The sequence below is a fragment of the Sciurus vulgaris genome (assembly GCF_902686455.1).
Source record: "Sciurus vulgaris genome assembly, chromosome: 11".
NCBI lineage: Eukaryota > Metazoa > Chordata > Mammalia > Rodentia > Sciuridae > Sciurus > Sciurus vulgaris.
In genome coordinates this window covers 121,522,256-121,542,558 of record NC_136472.1, presented here as the reverse complement: position 1 = coordinate 121,542,558, position 20,303 = coordinate 121,522,256, and the positions used below count along the sequence as shown (strand labels likewise).

Here is a 20,303-nt window from a genome sequence, read left to right as displayed (position 1 = left end):
TTTAGGCCACAGGCAACTCTTAGCAAATATGAAAAATTGATATGGTAGCTTTTTTGCATTTTATCAGATCATAATGGAATGAAATTAGAAATCAGCATGACAAACCCTACAGAAACTATACAAACACATGGAGATTGAACAACACTTCTGAATAATGAATGAGTTTTAGAAGAAACCATCAGAGAAATTTTTAAAATTCTTTGACTCTAATGAGAATAGTGATACAACATACCTGAACCCCTGGGACACTATAAAAGCAATTCCAAGAGAAAAGTTTACAGCTATCAGCTCCAACATAAGAAAATCAGAAAGATCCCACATAAACAACCTACTGGTGCATCTCAAGGACCTTGAAAAAGAAGGACAAGTCAATTCCAAAACCAGAAGATGAAAGGAAATAATTACAATTGAAGTTGAAATAAATGAAATCGAGAATAAAAATATCTAAAGGATCTGTGAAATAAAGAGTTTGTTATTTGAAAACATAAACAAGATTGATAAACCCTTAGCTAAACTAACCAAAAGAAAAAGGAAGAAAATACAAATTAATAAAATTGGAAATTAGAAAACAGAAATCACCACAAACATCACAAATCCAGTGTACCATTAGCAACTAGTTTGAAAATTGATGCTCTAATAAATTGGAGAACTTAGAAGAAATGGATACATTTCTGGACAAATATGATCTGCTAAAACTAACCAAAGAGGACATAGAAAATCTAAGCAGACCTATAACTTGTACAAAAATCAATAGCTTTCCTATATACCAAAAATGAATCTGCTGAGAAAGAAATCAAGAGGCTATTTATCATAACCTCAAAAAATATAATACCTAGGAATAAATCTAATCACAGGTGAAAGACCTCTACAATGAAAACTATAGAATACTGAAGAAAGAAATTGAAGAACACCTCAGAAGATGGAAAGATCTCCCATGTTCATGGATAGGCAGAATTAATATTGTTAAAATATTAATTGTTAAAATATTAATTTAAATTTAAAATATTAAATTGTTAAAATATTATTGTTAAAATATTAATATTAAATGGCCATACTACTAAAAACAATATATGTATTCAATGTAATCCACATCAAAATACCAATGACATTCTTCACAGAACTAGAATGCATTTGGAATAATAAAAGACCCAGAATAACCAAAGCAATTCTAAACCAAAATAATGGAGAGGCATCACAATACCTGATTTCCAATTACACTACAGAGTTATAGTAACAAAAACTGTAGGTACCAGCATAAAAACACATACATAGACCAATGGTACAGAATAGAAGACACAGAGACAAACCCATGCAGATACAGATTTGATCCTTGACAAAGTTGCCAAAAATGCATTGGACAAAAGACAGCCTTTTAAAATAAATGTTGCTGGGACAACTGGTCATCTATATGTAAAATTAGACTCTTACGTGTCACCCTGCATAAAATCAACTCAAAATGAATCAAAGACCTAGGAATTAGACTAGAAACTATGCAGCTCCTAGAAGAAAATGTAGAGTCAACACTTCAGCATATAGGCATAAGCATCAAATTTCTCAATAGAACCTGATGACATCAAATCAAAAAGATTCAGCACAGCAAAGGAAACAATTAGGAATTTGAAGAGAGAACCTAGAAAATGAGAGAAAATCTTTGCTAGCTACTCTTTTAACAGGATTAATATCTGGATTAGATAATGAGCTCAAAAAACTTTACACCAAAAAACAAATAGCCCAATTAATAAATGGGAATATAAGCTAAACAGATACTTCTCAAAAAATAAATACAAAGGCTCAACAAATATTTTAAAAATGTTCATTGCAATTAGGGAAATGCAAATCAAAACAACCCTGAGATTTTTATCTTGTGCTGATCAGAATAACATCAAGAATATAAACAATAACAAATTCTGGAGAAGATGTGGAGAAAAAGGAACAGTTTTACACTGTTGATGGGATTGTAAATTAATCCAATCACCATGAAAATCAGTATGTAGTTGGTTCAAAATTAGAAAAGGAACCCCCATACGACTCAGATATATCACTCCTCCTGTTTATCCTGAAGAATCAAAGACATCATACTACAGTAATAACATGCATAACCATGTTGATGGCAGCACAATTCACAACAGCCAAACTATGGAACCAGCAGAGGTTTCCATCAACGTATGAATGAATTAAAAAATGTAGTTTATACACATACTTGTGTGCTATTCAGCCATAAAAAAATAAAACTCATATCATTTACAGGAAAACGGATGGAACCAGAGACCATTATGTTAAGCAAAATAAGTTGAACTCAGAAGGTCAATGGATATATGTTTTCTTTCATATGCAGAAGCTAGAGAGGTAAAAGAAAAGAAAAATGGGGATAATCTCATGAAAATGGAAGTGAGATCAGTAGAGCAAAAAACAACAACAACAACAACAACAACAAAAAAAAAAAACCAAGGGGTTAGAGGCAGCCAAGGAGGGGGACTGCTGGGGAGTGATTTAGACCAAATTACACTGTTGTATTGTGTGGTGTGCATTTATAAATATGTAACAACAAACCCCATTAGTATGTACAACTGTGAATATTGCACCAATAAAAATGTGGAGAAAAAAAATATGGGGTCAAGGTCAAAGTGGAGGATGAATGAAAAAATTTTAAAATGGTCAAAGAATTTGAAAAAACTGTTCTTCAAAAATTTACTTGGTGAGGACATCAAGTAACACCAAGATGACACATTAAGGCTTTCCTAAATGTCTTGTGAAACATCCACGTGTTTCACAAAATTACTTTCCCAAGAGGTAAGGAATTCAGGTGAACATAGCACATTGGCGTAGTACATAAATAAGAAAGGAGTCTTTGAAGAGGGTAGGAAAGACAATTTCATATTACCCACATCATCATCCCCTGAGCTTGGACAGATACACTCTTGCTTAGTCAGGAGAGTGGAGAGAGCATCTCACCCACCACAGATCTCAGGGCCAGGCCTGCCCCAGAAACACTCATGGCCCAAGGAACCAGGCCATCTTCTGTGGTCCCATCTCTAGGTCAGCCACTTGGCACCAACCCAGGGTTCAAACTCTAGGCCTGACCAAATTCTCTACCAGACCCAGGGCCTGGGCTACCCCCATGATGACAGGCTAGCCTCCTGAGCTTCAACATCACGCTAGCATCCAGGGACCCCAGATCCAGTTTAGCCTCTTTGGTCTGTGGATTAAGCACTGATGGAGTACTAGGTAGTCCCTCTGGCCCCAGGCTCCTAGCCAGCCCTTGTGAACCTGTCAACCAGGCTAGCACCTACATCCCATGTAACTATTGCTCTGCTTGTCATTAGAGATGTTTTGACTAGTATAGTATTTCATTAGAAGAGAATTGAACACTTTTTGTGGGTCTCACTTCTTTTACTTAGTATAACTTTTTCATCCTAGAAAATATCCATGTGTTTTCTTTCACTTACTATAACTAAGTGAAGTGAAAATATAAGGTAAAACATATTCACACAAAACCTGAAAAATATTTATAGCAGCTGTATTTGTTACAGTCCAAAACTAAAAAGAACATTGATTTTCCTCAAAAGGTAAATGAATAATGGATAAATTGTGGTATGTCTTTGCAATAAAATAATATAAAACAATGAAAAAGAATTAACTATTAATACATACAGTGATTGGATGACCTTCAAGGGTATTATGCTAAATGAAAAAATTCAGCTTTATAAGATTTTATATTATATTATTATACTTATATAATACGCTCAGAATGGCAAAATTATAGTGGTGGTTGTACAACTTGCATTAGATCTATTTCTAGATACTGGCACCATTGTCCCAGGAACATCCAGTGCTCATTAAGCTCTAAAGTAAGAAAGAGAATCTGCCAATAGCGGATAAAATGAGGAAATAGCTTGATGGTGATGAATAGCTATGTATCCTGCTTTTGGGAATTTTACACAAACTATACATTTGATGAGATTTCAGTACCCAAAAAAGTACATGTCAAAACTGACAGAACTTAAAGTCCATACTTAAGTTAATAATATTGTACTAAAGACTATTTCCTCATTTAGAAAATGTAGTAATGACATTGAAAGTGGTATCACTGGGAAAGCTGGGTCAAATCTGTAAAGAAACTACGTTTTGCAACTTCTTGCAATTCTAAAGTCATTTAAAAATAAAACTATTTTATGGCCTTTTTGATTTTGGGGGAGATTTATTTGATCTCTACATCTGGAGAAAACTGATGTACTTACATAATTGAATCTTCCAGTCAATAATCATCATTTATTTCTCAGTTTATTTTTGATCTTGCTGATTTTTCTTAATTATGTCACTTTCTCCTTAGAGAATTTGTACAACTTGCATTAGATTTATTTCTAGATACTGGGACCATTGTCCCAGGAACATCCTGGAATAGGGGAGTAGAATGTCCTGTTCTTGAGGCCTTGAGGAAGTTTTGCTGATGACAGTGCTGAAGGGTCACAGATGAGAGGCAAAGACTCAGTCAGACAAGGAGAGGGAACAAGCAGCACTCAAACAAGCAGCACCAGGGCACCTGCAGAATTCAGAGGTGGACGGGGAATGAGAAAGAGGGCATTCGGAGAGCTAGAAGATATTAATATACTCAACGAATAAAAGAACAGTTGTTCTTATCATTTACCCATTTATCTTATCGTATCCACCCAAGGTTAGAAAAGCACACCACCACTTCTCTGAGTCATAAATTTTCTGAGAGTGTATGCTCACTTGTGCAATAAGAAAGTAAGATTGTTTTGTGTGATGGCAGGAATGGATCTCAGGACCTTGCTAGGCATGTGCTCTACTACTGAGCTACATCCTCAACCTCAGAAAGTGAGAGTCTTATAACACCTTTGCACTCCCAACCCTATTCAAGAAAAGCTTTTACCTCAAATGCAGATCTAGGATTTATGTCCAAAGACTTGTTTATGAGAACTCTTGTCTTTGCCACCACAAAAGTATCCAGGTCTTTGTAATTTCAAAATCAATGAAATAATCAAAATTTTAGTGTCAAAAGTCTAAAGGGACTGTGAGCGAGCCGAGCCAGCGCTCCAGCGGGTCCGCCTCCGCGCTTGGCTGCGGCCAGTGTCCCGCTAGCCAGTCCCGCCACGCTGTCTCTAGACTTTTTGGATGATGCGCGGCGGATGAACAAGAGGCAGCTGTATTATCAAGTCCTAAATTTTGGAATGATTTTCTCCTCGGCACTAATGATCTGGAAGGGATTAATGGTAATAACTGGAAGTGAAAGGCCAGTTGTAGTGGTGCTGAGTGGCAGCACGGAACCTGCATTTCATAGAGGAGATCTTCTCTTTCTAACAAATCCAGTAGAAGATCCCTTAGGAGTGGGAGAAATTGTCATTTTTAGAATAGAAGGAAGAGAAATTCCTATAGTTCATGGAGTCCTGAAGATTCATGAAAAGCAAAATGGGCCTATCGAGTTTTTGACCAAAGGAGATAATAATGCTGTTGATGTCTGAGGCCTCTGTAAACAAGGACAGCACTGGCTAGAGAAAAAGGTGTTGTGGGGCGAGCCAGAGGTTTTGCTCCTTATATTGGAATTGTGACGATCCTCATGAATGACTATCCTAAATTTAAGTATGTAGCACTTTTTTTGCTGAGTGTATTTGTGCTGGTTCATCGTAAGAAGCCTACCTTGCTGTTTCTGGGAAGATGCCGCACTTTTTGTTACTGACCATTCAGAGTAGCTGTTGGTCTGTGATTGGTGGAATGGAGAACGCACATGTTGGCGCTTCTCGGTAGTTCTGGTTTACGTTAGTTTGTTTCCACGCCAGAATCTGGGCGGGTGCATGTGCACTAGGAGTGCACTCCAGGGGACTTTCAATCACAGAATTTCATAAGTTGTCATTGTCACACTTTCACATTTTTGTACATCAGTGAATTTTTTTATATTGAAAGGTTGAGCCAAAGCCCTCAGTGTATTTTCAAGCCAAGCTTCACTTCTAAAGTGCCTACAAGAGTTCTGTAAATGAAAATGCAACTCTGCATGAGTTTTGAAACTGTCATTCCTCCTTATGACCGGAATGGCACATACCGAGGTGGTCATAGTCTTTAACTTTTCAGAGGTTTAAATAAAAGTCTTCGCACATTGAAAAAAAATAGTCTAAATGGCCATAATTTGAATTATGAAATAGTTTTACTTTTTATTTGTCAAGTAATTTTTTGATTGTCACTACTGACCAGTTATTTACCACTCTTTGCAGTCCCACCTCTCACCATTTAGTGCTACTACCTCTGGCTTTATGCAGTGTGCTATGGTTTGGATGTGGTTTGTGTGTGTCCCCCAAAGGTTCAGTGCTGGAAGCTTGGTCCCAAGTAAGGTGGTGGGTGCTGAGGTGATGGAACCTTTAAGAGGTGTGGCCTCATGGGAGGTAATTAATTCATAGGGAGTGCTGCCCCTACACATGGAAGGAATTGATGTAGGTTTCACAAAGTGAGTTCTCATTACAGGGGAGTATTATAAAGTAAGGTGTGCTTGGTCCCTTCTGCACATAGCCAGTCTCTTTCCACTCCCTTCCCCATGTTGCAAGAGAGCCTTGGGACCCTCTCTAGGATGCTGGAAACATACATGCTATTTGAACCCTCTAATCACCAAAATTATGAGTCAAACAAACCTCTTTATAAACTACTCATCCTCAGATATTTTGTTACAGCAACAGAAAATGGAATAATGCAAAGCGTTGGGGTGGAGACTTCTTTCTGGCATCTGTATCATTTTAATGTCCTCTGTTCTTCTAAGTTGCTGCTCAGAAGACAGTGACAATCTCCATTTATTCAGGAAGATTATTTGCAAGCAGTTCAGACAAAACACAGGCTACCCTCTGAAAATCAGAGAGAAAAGACTGAACTTATTTGGCACAGCCTCTATGCAGGTAGGCACATAAAAGTTACACAAAGTAACAATAATAACAGCACAGCTAAAAATAATAAAAATACCAGTAGCTTGAATTTTAGGTCTTAAATTTTTCTTTTTGTACCCAAATACTGAGGCTTTGTAATCTATATGACTTTCTCAGTCCTTGGCCTTCTTGTCCCACTGTCTCCTCTCATGTCTCCAAACACTCTGTGAACACTGATGACTCACAATATTTATCTTCCTCCTAAACACACTTCTGAGATCTAGACTGCCTTACTTTCACCTCCATTTGAATGGGCATGTCTCTCTGTACTTTGATTCTCCATGGCTAGCCTGCCATAAAGAGTATGAGATGGGAATTTGGAGACGGGTAGGGCCAGATTGTGTCTAGGTAACACACAAGTCCATCTCTAAATGTGTTCCTGATCCCAAAATTATGTTTAATACTGAGCAGGTTGCATGATGTGGTCATAAAGGTACAGGGTCTGAGATCCCTCAGTGCTTTGCAGTCATAATTTCTCCATCTTCTGTGTCCTAATTTTACCACCATATAACCTCCCTCATAGGTTTATGGTTAGTAACAAATGAGATAATATGTAAAATAGCTTTATGTTGTTGACTATAGTTGTTGACAGTGAAGTTACGCCATGAGTCTTATGGGGTACTAAGAGATGTGCCAAAAACTAGGAGTTAAAAATAGAACTGTTATCCCAAATTTAAAAAAAAAATGGACCAGTGTTCAAGGCTATGGAATTAACAAAACACACCAGAAGATGGGAGGCTGGGAAGCCAGCTCAACCTTCTGGGACTCAGCAGAAATATCAAGAAGCCAGAGTTAGACAAGACAAAGTCACTCAAATCAGACCTACTGAGACAGGGAAGCAGTCTCTCCAATTCTGAAAGTAATATAAGGGTACTCTTCCAGATGATAAAGGGCAGATACCAGATGGCAAGGGGCAAATTATGTGTAGCACCATCACTGAAGTAACCTGTAGTGAACTTTAGTTTCCTAGCACGGTGAAAACAACCCAAGGCAGAGAGATTTAAGATGGTAATGAGACATGTGTCCTGTGAAGAGGTGTGATGAAGAAAAGCGCCAGCACAACTAAAATTCCACCTCTACGTGTGATGAATCCAGAGGCTGGGTCCCTGCCTACTCCAAAGATGCCAGAAAAGCTGTACACTTTTGTGCTTTGCTTGAGTCAGCCGGGGATCACTGTCCCCCCGTGCTGCCTCCTTTGCTACAGCTTACATATATTAGTTTATTTGATCATTCCAATAACCTATTACCTCCATTTTACCACTGGGGAAACTGAAACAAAGAAGTTTCTAGCTCCCCAAGTTTCTAACTCAGTTGTGCTTTATCTGATGATTCTGATACAGAGCACAAGAACCTGGAGACTCAGGAACAAAGTGACTGTTGCACTGTCTGCCCTCATCCTTGTTCCAGCTCTTACCAGGGATTTGAGTCCACTGGATTTTATCACACAGTCAGCCCTGTTACTGCCATCTTAGGTATTGCTTCCAGAATTCCTGGCTCTCTCCTGGGAAGTGGAAATCTCACATAATCACCAGCTTCTAGAGTTTGTGGCAATTATAACCACATTTCCCTGGTTCTGAAAGAGGATAGTAAAAGTTTAGAGTTGGGGGTGAAGAGTGTCAACGGCATTCCTAAAGAAGAAAGTTGAGACGGCCCCCAAAAGAAGAAGGAGAAAGAGTAGTTACCAGACACACAGATGGATGACTCCCTTGAATTCTACTGCTGGCCACTTTCTTGCCGCTCAGTGTCTAAGGCAGGTGTTTCCCACAAGAGACAGCATCCTAGAACATTATGCTTCCTTTGAAAGTAGACACAACCTCATCTCTCAGGTCTTTATCCAGATTTCCCTCAGACAACCTGTCAGGGAGCCATGCTATTGCCTTACCTATAAGTGGTCTCGTAACTGAAAAGATCATAAACAGAAGAATCTGATAGACTGTGATTCAGAACTCGGAATTCTTCCATCTGTTGTTTAACTTTCATTGTCTATAAGTGGGGTAATAATACCTAATCTCCAAATTTATAAGGCTTTTGTACAATGGGCCAGGTGCTCTGCCAGTGTCAGGGGAGACCACAGTAAGTACTGAACTCAAGGCTAAAATGCAAAACTGCTTCTATCACCAGAACATAATCTCACCATCAATGCTGCTTGGTCCTGCTTTTCACAATCTTGCCAGAGTTCTGCAGGCAATTGCACACCATGTCTTGCACCCTCTCCTCTGCCCCCCAGACCACTACATGCTGATACTATCTGCATGCCAGAAACTGTTCTAACAGCTTTACATATATTAGTTTATTTGATCATTCCAATAATCTATTACCTCCATTTTACCACTGGGGAAACTTAAACAGAGAAGTTTCTAGCTCCTCAAGATTATTGAGCAATTAAAAGGTTGGGCAGTGATTTTAAGTGGAGAATGTCCAGTTCATGAGAGGATCTTCTTACAGAGCAATCTACATGTCTCTTTTATCCCTTTTTAATTAGGGAAGCAGGGTCATTCTTTGTGCTTGAGTTTCCTTTGTATAATCATGTGGCACATGATGATGTCTGTGATGGACTGCATGTGTGACAGTGAGCCCATTAGATCAAATCACCTAGCGATACTGTAGCTGTCTTCGTTTGTATAAATACACCCTATGATGTTTACACAAATGTGAAGTTATCAGTGTAATGTATAAAGCTGCTCTCCCGCCCATAAGGTACAACTACTTTCCCCACCTCCCAACCACTTGTCAATCTGTGAACATCCTAGCTAGCTATTGGTTCATCAGTCAGCTTGCAAGTATCCTTCTCCGATATTGGTCCCCTGTTAGCCCAGCGGAATTCAACTGTTTTACTGTAGCTTCCCCGCCATCTTTTCCCATCCTTCTGTCTGTCCTACACACTTTTTTTCTATACTCCTGGCTTTCCACTCTCTCTAGCATGCACCCTTTCTTTTCCTTTCTCTTTTCCTCTCATTTTCTCTCTTACCCTGCAGGGAGACACTGTTTGCTTAATAAATTCCCTTATGTGATTTCCCATGTCTGGCGTGGTTTCATGGAAATTCCCTTACAATCAGAACATGTCATCATTATTAACTGACACATAACTATGCTTGAGTTTTTATTTATCCTAATACATTTACACTTCTTTGCTCTCCTACACACTAATTGACTTTCTCAAATTTCTTTGGAGAAAAAGGTGCTCCAAAATATCTTGATATTCAACTTATTGACACTTTCTCTGACTTCAGAGTTGAATATGTGCTTCAAAAATAAGAATCAGAAAAAATGCAGAATGAGTCCCCGCTGTGTCCAAGATACTGGTGTAGGCACTTTGTATGCGTTGCCTGGCATGGCAGTTACCAGCTGGACTGTGTGGACAGGCCCAGTGTTCAATTCCCAGTTTTGCTCCCTAATACTTTGATCTTAGAAAAATCACTTAATCTTTCTTACCCTCAGTTTTCAAAGATGTGAAGTGGGTATGATGATGTCTCAAAGAGAAAACCATCTAGTGCCCATGTCACAGAGTTCTCTTCAAAGACCTCCATCAGAATGAGCAGAAGAATCACTTTGCACCTGGAGCTAGAACACATGTGGGACAGGACAGGTTACTTGCCCTATGCTCACATTGAAAGGGCTCTTTGGGCATAGTAGAACCATTGGAGGAACCACCAGAACATAGGACCCTGACTTTTTGACTATAGCTTTCCTCTGAGTCACTGGAAGAGGGCAGAACCAGTCATTTCCTGGGTCCTTGAACTGTAAGAGAGGACTTACTTGACATTTCTATATCTATCTGTAGGATGTGGATATAGAAAAATGATTGCTTGCAGCTTAAAAGATTACATTAGCTAAGAGAAGAGGAAAGGGAGGCAGCCCCAGATACCCTGGGAATCTGGGTATATGTTAGTATTTGGGTCTTCCAAGTTTCTGTCATTCTATAGTATAGACATTTTAGTGAAATTATCCTAGAGTGTGTTTTGTCTTAGCCAAAGACTGCTCATTTTCTCTTTCAAGATATTAATAAAAATGACTATATTTTGATAAGCACCTACTCTGTTGTAAACACTACAGATATATTGAGTCCCCACAACAACAAACCACAATAAGCAAACTCATATGGTGCTTAGTATGATGGACAATGGGAAGTTCCTAAAGATTCCGACTACAAAAGATTGCCTAAGAAGAAATACACTTTGATCTATTGTTGTTATTTGTCTTGTCATTAAAAACATTCTAATAAATAAATGCCAGATAGCTTCCCTAGGGAACTCTATTAAACATTTAAGATGGAAATAACATCAATTTAATTAAAAAGAAAATCCTTCAGAAAATTGAAGAGTAATTATTTTGCTCTACCTCATTTGAGCGGGCCAGCATTCTGCCAGATAGACATTACAAGAAAAACATCTAGATCTGTGGCATATCCTGCAGTGTTTGGGATTTTGCATGTCACTTTCAATATAGGATGGCATTCATCTTAATTCTACTAAGCCAAGTCCTATAATTCTTTTCATCATAACCCCTCTATGAATAATTTTCTCACCCTAGTCAGTGGTGACTGATTTCTCCTCCGAATAGGTTTTAGTCTCATTGGTGGACTGTATTGTGAAACTTTCTCAAAGGACTTGGGTTCTACAGCCCTGGATCTCAGAATAGATTCCTCTGTTGAAGAGCCATGCTTCATAGAGGTGGAGATATTTGAAAATAGAGCAAGAGAGTTAACAAATGACTAGCAAAAGAAGCTTCCTTTATCCAGGCTGAAGAAGGTGAGATTTAGACTTAGTTGTGTCCATAGATATAGTCCAACCATATCTTGGTTAAGGGATGGGAGTAAGAAGAACAAGTAAACTTAATCAAGGAGTTGCCAGAGAGTGAGAGGAAGGAGAAGGAAGAACAAAACACATTGTGTTATTTGCAACCTTAATCTGCCTTACCTGGTTTCCTTAACACGTCATTGTTTACGTTTACATGGGCAAAATTGAATTGTTATGAATTGATTGTCAATTCTTTTCTTTATGTTTCCTGCCTCCAGTTTGTCCACTGTATGGACTGATACTGATACTCTTCCTAGAGTCCCCATTCTGGGGGTGGCTCACTACTTGGAACATCTGATATGAATTCATTTTTGGTCCCTTGGATTGAACCTATTTTCAAATGAGAACTCAATTTGCAATCTTCAACTCCATTCTTAGCAGATGTACTGAAACTCTGAAGTGAGCTAGGTCCTCACCTCCATCTAGTATTTCCTCCTTCACCAGTCCAATGTTATATGACACAGCTGGGTTAGGGAATTCAAAACAACATGTGGGTGTGCTATGAACTCATATGCCTAGGAGATAAGGTTGTATTGTCTTACCTTGACACTTGGGTTGTTTCTTTCCTGTATTAATTCCTTGATGGAGGCCCTGGATTGGTTGTGGAATAAGTAGAGGAAGCAAAACACCCACTCTCCTAGAGGTAGGGCCTCTGAGTAGAAGTACATGAACTGCACTGTGTTCAGCCCAAGATATAACTTACAGAGTAAGAGACCAAAGAGAAAACCGTGGCGTCATCTCCATCCCACATTCCTGTAGTGGGCCACTGCCAAGACCTTCCTGGACTTTGCCTACCTGATTCATTGCTCTTTCCTTTTCTGCTTTTCTCAAATACATGGAACGGCTTTTGTTCCTCCTTCTCTCGGGAACTGTCCTGGTTTTGTGTCCGTCTCCCAAGAAGGGTGAGTCCCATGGCAGGGAGGGAAAGGACACAGGGCGGTGGGATCAGGGACAGTGTTTGCTGGTTCAGATCCCTGAACCTCTGGACAGCACATATTCCCTCTCCACCATGGAAGCTCCTCCTGGGGCCCCTGATATTGCTGCTGTACAATAGCTCCACTAATTCCAGATCCAGGGAAGGTGTGAGGAGTGAGGCATGAGGGTAAGGGGTGATAAAGAATCATCGTGGATCTAGAGATGGGCAAATAGGAAATCAGTTACACTATTTCTCTCAATGAACGTCTAGATTTTGTTAAGTCTGTCAGGAAAGAGATCCTCTTCATCCCTTTTCCCTACTGGATCCCAGGTCTTCTCTTTAACATTGTTCAGGTCTACCAGCAGTGAAATATCCATCCCAGTGTCCCCCCAACCTTCAGAAACCAGAGCTAAAGGCCAAACCTGAAAAAAGAAAGGTAGAGTTTCTTGGTAGTTCCATGACACTTAAAAACAGATGCTCTGATAGACCTGAGCTCTACAGAGAAAGATATCCCTAGAAGGGAGGGTCCTGGGTTTCCCCGGAAGTGTAGTGAAGGAAGCTTACAAAGTCCAGGGTCCTACCCTCCAACCAGAAACTTGCATTGGAAGCCCTCCCTCCCATCCTCTCTCCATCTCCTGATCTCACCCTGTGTTTCTGACACAATTCACAGATTCTTTCAGGACATCTACCGTTTGCAATTCCTGTGATAACTTTGTTCACAACACCTGCAGAAAGAATTCAGGCATCTGTCATCCCAGATATCCCGACTTTGCATGCCAGACCAAAGTAGTATACACCCAACATTACACTGGAGGTGAGATGGGGCAGGAGAAAGGGAGGGTGAGAGAATGACTTATGACTTTGCCTGGGGAGAGAAAGAGCACTAAATCTGTTATTGAACTTCTCTAGTCCCACTAACTTCAACACTAACTCTGTTGATGGCCTTGGATATATTCCTTCCCTTCTCTGAGTTTGAAATTCTCATCTGCGCAACGATTGGGTTTTAATAAATGGCCTCCAAATTCTCATTCATCTCTGATATTTGTGACTTAAGATTTAATAGATTAGGCTGTTGCAAGTCCTCTGCTACAAACACGTGTGCTGGGGACAGGAGTGAGTTGTCCTGGGAGGAGAGCTTCCTTTTGTGGAAGGGTCTTCAAGTCTTAGTCTCTTCCTCAGGGGATATGAGGAAAGAAAGGGACAGCTTACCAAGCCACATTCCCTGTCACATCTCAGGTCTAACTTGGTGTCTGAGCATTTTTTTTTTCTACTCTCTTCAGAATACCTGTACCAACATTCCATCCTGGGCTGCCCAAAGAGATGTGTGGAGTATGTGCGCATAACCAAGTGGGAGAAAAATATCTTCTTTTGTTGTAATGAAAGCTACTGTAACAGCTTCTTGGCAACAGATAATCCACATGATTCTGTTCCATTACAGAAGTTTACCTGAAGTTCTCAGTTGTTCTGCAAGACTTCTGGCCACATCCTGCCCATTCCTTCCTGAATAAACATCAAGATCAAGAAACACCTTCAGTCTCAGCCCCACCTACACTGTCGCTTGAGAGTTAAAGATCCCAAGAGTAATGAGCTGTGGATAAAGAAGGAAGGTTGTGGAAATTTGAAATGCCATCATTCCCTCCCCCTTTCCTTTATTTTACTCTAGTTTCCTCATATGAGAAGAAACATTTGAACTTTGAGTTTGGGTAACTTCACTTAGCATGATATTCTCCATTTCTATGCGTTTAGTGGCAAATGCCATAATTTAATTCTTTTTATGGCTGAGTAGAATTCAATTATTTACCTATTGACAGGTACCTGGGTTGACTGCATTGACTATTGTGAATTGTGCTGCAATAAACATCGATGTGGTTGTGTCTCTGTAGTATGCTGATTTAGATCCTTTGGGAAAATACCAAGGAGTGCGATAGCTGGGTCATATGGTGGTTCCATCCCTAGTATTTTGAGGAATCTCATACTGCTTTCCAGAGTGGCTGTTCTTGTCTGCAGTCCCACCAACAATGTACAAGTGTACCTTTTTACTCACAACATCATCAGCATTTATTGTTGTTCATACTCTTGATAATTGCCATTTTGAAATTAAATCTTAGTGTAGTTTTGATTTGCATTTCCCTGATTGCTAGAGATGTTGAACATTTTTTTCTTCTAATTGTTGGCCATTTGTGTTCTTTCTTTTGAGAAATTTCTGTTTAGTTCTTTTGCCCATTTACTGATTGCATTGTTTGGTTTTTTTTGGTGTTAAGTTTTTTTATACTCTGGATATTAAATCCCCTTATTGGAGGGATTACTGGTTAGAATTTTCTCCCATTCTGTAGGCTTTCTCTTCATGCTCTTAATCATTTTCTTTGCTGTGCAGAAGTTTTTTAGTTTGATGATATCCCACTATTGATTCTTGGCTTTATTTTGTACTTTAAAGGTCTTTTTAAAGAAATCAGTGCCAGCATCTATATGATGGCGTGTTGACCCTATGTTTTTTTCTGACAGTTGTAAGGTTTCTGGTCTAATTCCTTATGTCTCTGATCCATGTTGATTTGAGTTTTGTGTAGGATGAGAGATAGTGGATAGTTTCATTTTTCTACACGTATCTATCCAGTTTTCCCAGCACCACTTGTTAAAAGGACTGTCTTTTCTCCAAGACTTGTTTTTAGCACCTTTGTCAAATGTCAGATAGCTGTAGGTTTGTGGATTTGTCTGGGTGTTTTCTATTCTGTTCCATTGGTCTTTATGTCTACTTTGTTGCCAATACCATGCTGTTTTTGTTACTACAGCTCTGGAGTATAATTTCAGATGCCTCCTGCTTCACTTTTCTTGCTTAACATTGGTTTGACTATTCTGGGTCTCTTATTCTCCCAAATGAATTTAAGAATTTTTTTCTAATTCTGTGAAGAATGTCATTGGTATTTTGATGGGGATTTAATTGAATGTACCTATTGCTTTTGGTAGTATGGCCATTTTGATAGTATTAATTCTGCCTACTCAAGAACATGGGATGTCTTTCTATCTTCTAAAGTCTTCTTCAGTGTTCTATAATTTTTATTATGGAGCTTTTTAAATTCCTCAGCTAGATTAATTCCCAAGTATTTAATTTTTTTGAGAATATTGTGAATGGGTAGGTTTTATTGATTTCCTCCTCAGCTAAATCACTGTTAGAGTATAGGAAGCTATTGCTTTATGGGTGTTGATCTTGTGTTCTGTTTCTTTGCTAAACTCATTTGTAAACTCTAAAGTGCTTTGGTGAGTTTTTTGATCTAGAAAAAGGATCATGTGGCTGGCAAACAGATGTTTTGACTTGTTCTTTTCTTTGCACTCCTTTGATTTCCTTTTCTTGCTGATCACTGTGGATAATGTTTTGAGGACTTATAAAATAGGAGTGGTGAAAGTGGATAAGCTTGTCTTGTTCCTGAATTTAGACAAAATGCTTTTAGTTTTTCTTTAATATAGTGTTGGCTTTGATTTTGACATAAATGTTCTTTATGATGTTGAAGTAAGTTCCTTTGATCCCTAGCTTCCCCAGCATTTTTAACATGAATGGGTGTTGGATTTAATCAAAGGCCTTTTCTGCATCTATTGAGATGATCATGTGATTTTTGTCCTTAATTCTGTTTAAATGATGAATTACCTTTGTTGATTTGCATATGTTGAACCAACCTTGCACCCTGGAATGAAACTCACTTGATCATGGTGTATTATCATTTTGATGTTTTTGAATATGGTTTGCTAATGTTTTATTAAGGATTTTTAAATATTATTTTTTATTTATTTTTTAATTTTTTACAGATTGCATTTTGATTCATTGTACACAAATGGGGTACATCATTCCTTTTCTGTGGTTGTACACAATGTAGATTCACACCATTCGTGTAATCATACATGTATGTAGGGTAATGATGTCTGTCTCATTCACCATTTTTTATACCCCCTCCCTCTCATTTCCTTCTACATAAAGTTCCCCCATTCTTCTCTCACTTCCCACCCCACCCCCATTATATATTACTCTCCACTTATCAGGGAAAGCATTTGGCCTTTGGTTGTTTTGGGCTTGGCTTATTCACTTAGCATGGTATTCTCCAATTCCATCCATTTATTTGCAAATGCCATAGTATTATTCTTCTTTATGGCTGAATAGTATTCCATTGTGTATATATACCAGAGTTTCTTTATGCATTCATCTGTTGAAGGGCATCTAGGTTGGTTCCACAATCTAGCTATTGTGAACTGAGCTGTCACAAACATTGATGTCACTGTGTTATTGTAGTTTGCTGATTTTATGATTTTAAGTCCTTTGGGTATAAACCAAGGAGTGGGTTAACTGGGTCAAAAGGTGGGTCTATTCCATGTTTTCTGAGGATTCTCCATACTACTTTCCAGAATGGCTGCACCAATTTGCAATTCCACCAGTAATGTAAAAATGTGCCTTTTTCCCCACATCCACTCCAACATCTATTATTGTTCGTGTTCTTGATAATAGCCATTCGGACCTTTATTGAGGATTTTTGCATTTATGTTTGTCAGGGGTATTGGTCTGTAGTTTTCTTTTCTTGAAATGTCTTTGTCTGGTTTTGGTATCAGGGTTATACTGGCTTCATAGATGTATTGGAGAGTGTTCCTTCCCTTTCAATTTCCTGGAATAATTTGAGAAAGACTCCTATTAGTTCTTCTGTTAGAACTCAGTTGAGAATCTATCAGGTCCTGGACTTATGGTGTTTTGAAGGCTTTTAATTGCTCTTTTAATTTCATCTCTTGATATTGGTCTATTTAGGTTTTCTCTATTTTCCTGATTCAATTTGTGTAGGTCATGTGTGTTTAGAAATTTGTACATGACCTCCACATTTTCCAGTTTATTGCAGTATAAACTTTCAAAATAGGTCTGATACCTCTGAATTTCAGAAGGGTCTGTAGTAATATCTCCTTCATCTCTGATCTTGTTGATTTGCATCTTATCACTTTTTTTTCTGGTTATTTAGGTTAAGGGTTTGCCAGTCTTATTTATCTTTTCAAATAACCAACTCTTCATTACATTGATTCTGTGTATTTTTTTCTTTTTCTCAATTTCATTGATTTTTATCTCTGATCTTTATTTCCTGTCTTCTATTAGTTTTTGGTCTAGTTTGTTTTTCTTTTTCTAAGGTCTTGAGGTGGAGCATAAGCTTATTTATTTTCAATCTCTTTGATTTTTAAATGTAGGCACTCAGTGCTATAAATTTTTCTTTTAGAACTGCTTTCATACTGTCTCTGGGATTTTGATATGGTGTATCTCTGCTGTTGTTCATTTCTAGTCTTATGTCTTTGATCTGTTCTTCATTTAAGAGAGTATTGTTCCATCTCCATGTGTTTATGTGATATCTTTTTTTTTTTTTTGCTGTTGGTTTCTAGTGGTCTATTATAATCTGATGGAATATGTGGGAGAATATCTTTTCTTTTGCATTTGCTAAGATTTTCTTTGTTGCCTGGAATATGATCTATTTTGTAAAAAGTTTCATGAATATCTGAGAAGAAAGTAAATTCAACTGTTTTGAGGTAAAATATTTTGTAGATGTCTGTTAGGTTCATTTAATTTATAGCATCATGTAGGTTCAAGATAGCTTTATTGATTTTTTGTTTTAATGACCCATCTCTTGGTGATGAGGGTGTATTGAAATCCTCTCATTTATTGTGTTGGGATCTATGTGGGGTCTAATACCATGGAGCATTTTTTTTCCATGTAATTTGGAGCATTCCCTTTTGGGGCATAAAGTTTACTATCATTTCATTTTCTTGTTGGATTGTTTACTTTACTAGAAGGTAGTGAACAATCTTTGTCTCTTATGATTAATTTTTGCTTGAAATCTGCTTTGTCAGATATGAGAATAGTTACTCCTGTTTGTCTTCTCAAACTATAAGCCTGAAATATTTTTTTTGCCATTCTTTTGCCTTCAGTCTATTGATGTCTTTATCTGTTAGATAAATAGCATATAGTTGGAACTTGTTTTTCGATTCATCCTGCTAATCTGTGTCTTTTAGTTGGGGATTTGAGACTATTAACACTCAGCACTAGTATGAATGTTTGTGGCATCCTGCCATTTTGGTGTCTGTGTACTCAAGATCATGTAGCCTGATTTAAATGCCTGAAACTTTGTCTTCAAGGGCAGAGTTTCTATTTTTCTACCCAATCTAATCTGTTAGCGATGCTTTGAAATGAGTTTTTAATTTGATTGAGTGTATTTTATTTCTAGGAGTTCTTCTTAGTTTCTCTTCACTATTTTTATTTCTTTTTTTAAGGTGATTTTTCATCTCCTGCAATTGCTCTCTTATTTCCTTTCTTAGATCTTCTTTCAGTTCTTTGAACATTTTTGTTACTTATAGTTATATATAATATAAAAACATGAAATATAATTTGTTATAATTCAGTCTCTAATATTTCCCCCTCCTTTCTTCCCACCTTCCCTCTATTCTACTGATCTATCTGCTATTTACATTTGTATGTGTACATAGAAAAGTTATGTCAGATTCATTCCACTGGGTTTTTTTTTAATCTCTCCCCACTTCATGTCATTCCCCTTTGTCTTCTCAACTGAATTCTATTCTTTTATTATACCCTTCTTATTGTGGATTATCTTCCACATAACAGAGAAAATATTCCACCTTTGACTTTTTAGGACTGTGTTATTTCACTTAGCATGATAATCTCCAGTTCCATCCCTTTACTGGCACATGTCATAGTCATTCTTCTTTATAGCTGAGTAATACTCCATTGTCTGTGTGTATATATATATACACACACTCACATGCCACATTTGCTTTATCCATTCATTCATTGAGGGACACCTAGATTGGTCCCAGTCAATAGCTTTGGTTATTATGAATTGTGCTGCTATAAATATTTTTGTGGCTACATCACAGTAGTATGCTGATTTAAGACCCTTTGGATATATACCAAGGACTGGGACAGCTGGATCATTCCTAGTCTTTTGAGGAATCTCCATACTGCCTTCCAGAGTGGTTGCACCAATTTGCAGTCCCACCAACAATGTGTGAGCATTTCCTTTTCCGCACAACCTTGCCAACATTTATCCTTATTTGTACTCTTGATAATTGCCATTTGAAGTATAGTGAGATGAAATCTCAGTGCAGTTTTAATTTGCATTTCTCTAATTGCTAGAGATGTTGAACATTTTGTTCATATATTTGTTGACAACTTGTATTACTTCTTTTGAGAATTGCCTGTTTAGTTCCTTTGTCCATTTTTTGATTGGGTTATTATTATTATTATTATTTTATTATTATTGGTGTTGAGTTTTTTCTTTCATTCTTTATATATTCTGGAGATTATGCCCTATCTGAAGAGTACTTGGGAAAGATTTTTTTTCCCATTCTGTAGTTTTTCTCTTCATGATCTTGATTGTTTCCTTTGCTGCAAGGAAGCTTTTTTAATGATGCCATCCTATTTATTGATTTTTTATTTTACTTCTTGAGCTTTAGGAGTATTTTTCAGGAAGTCAGTCCTTGTCCTGACATATTGAAATATTGGGCCTACATTTTCTTCTAGCAAGTGCAGGGTTAATGGTCTAATTCCTAGGTCTTTGAACCACTTTGAGTTGAGTTTTGTGCGGGATGAGAGATAGGGATTAAATTTCATTCTACTTGGGAAGAGGGTAAAGTCACCAAATTTATCCC

The 20,303-nt window shown here is 37.9% G+C and overlaps 1 protein-coding gene and 1 pseudogene across 2 annotated transcripts in view; both read left to right on the top strand.

The window, feature by feature from the left end:
- Positions 1–13,428, top strand: part of PATE2 (prostate and testis expressed 2) — a 64,302-nt gene extending 50,874 nt beyond the window's left edge. Inside the window, exon 5 of the mRNA XM_079105508.1 lies at positions 13,303–13,428. The gene's annotated coding sequence lies outside the window, so the exon portion shown is untranslated. The remainder of the gene's footprint in view (positions 1–13,302) is intronic.
- LOC306639964 (signal peptidase complex catalytic subunit SEC11A-like) lies at positions 4,832–6,016 on the top strand (annotated as a pseudogene). Its single transcript has one exon. The product of its transcript is annotated as a signal peptidase complex catalytic subunit SEC11A-like (transcript).
- Positions 13,429–20,303: the final 6,875 nt, after the last annotated feature.